General features: G+C 36.2%; 1 protein-coding gene across 1 annotated transcript in view; it reads right to left on the reverse strand.

Moving 5' to 3' along the window:
• Positions 1-693, reverse strand: part of COBL (cordon-bleu WH2 repeat protein) — a 374,456-nt gene that overhangs the window by 34,756 nt on the left and 339,007 nt on the right. The window lies entirely within an intron of this gene.

Genomic DNA, 693 nt, shown 5'->3' on the forward strand with positions numbered 1-693 from the left:
TTTTGAAGGTTGGCAATTTACTAGACACTATTCTATGAGGGAGATACTACATTAACTTGATTTTACTGAGAAGAAATTAAAAGAAGTAAAGTCACGTGCACAAGGTCAAAGAGTTGCTAGCAATGAGTAGATCTGGCTCTTAGCAGACTGACTTATGGCATTTACACCACATTCAGCTGTTCTTTAAGTATTAGACATGTGGGCCTAGTTCATATGAAAAAGAAGTATACATCTGGGAAAATATCTTAAACCAAATTTAAGCACTGAGCAGAACTATGTATAAACTTTTACAAACTGCATATAAACACAGAGCTATGTATTACATTTAAAGACTCTTCTCTCTGATGCCACTTTCAGCATCACCAGAATGAGAAGGCAATTGTCACATGCACATTTATATCATTCAAATTCAGTTCCCAGGCAGAATTCTCCCTTAAGGAGTTTACTTCTGGAATGTGCTAAGTTTAGTGGAAGACTCCATGAATTTGATGTTCTGCTACCAGGGTCAGGTCTGAATTGAAGGCATAGATTTTGCAGTGAAAAATGATAAATGGATTCAATCAAAGGACTGAAGGGAAATCATACCTTTTTCTGATCATGGCACACAAAACATATACCAATTATCAGCAAGCATTCACACTTGCTCTATTTAGAAGATCAGGATTGATTCTTGACAGTCTGCCATGTAAAACT

Source organism: Orycteropus afer, unplaced genomic scaffold, assembly GCF_000298275.1.
Source record: "Orycteropus afer afer isolate SDZICR_OR568_19922 unplaced genomic scaffold, OryAfe1.0 scaffold00115, whole genome shotgun sequence".
Taxonomy (NCBI): domain Eukaryota; kingdom Metazoa; phylum Chordata; class Mammalia; order Tubulidentata; family Orycteropodidae; genus Orycteropus; species Orycteropus afer.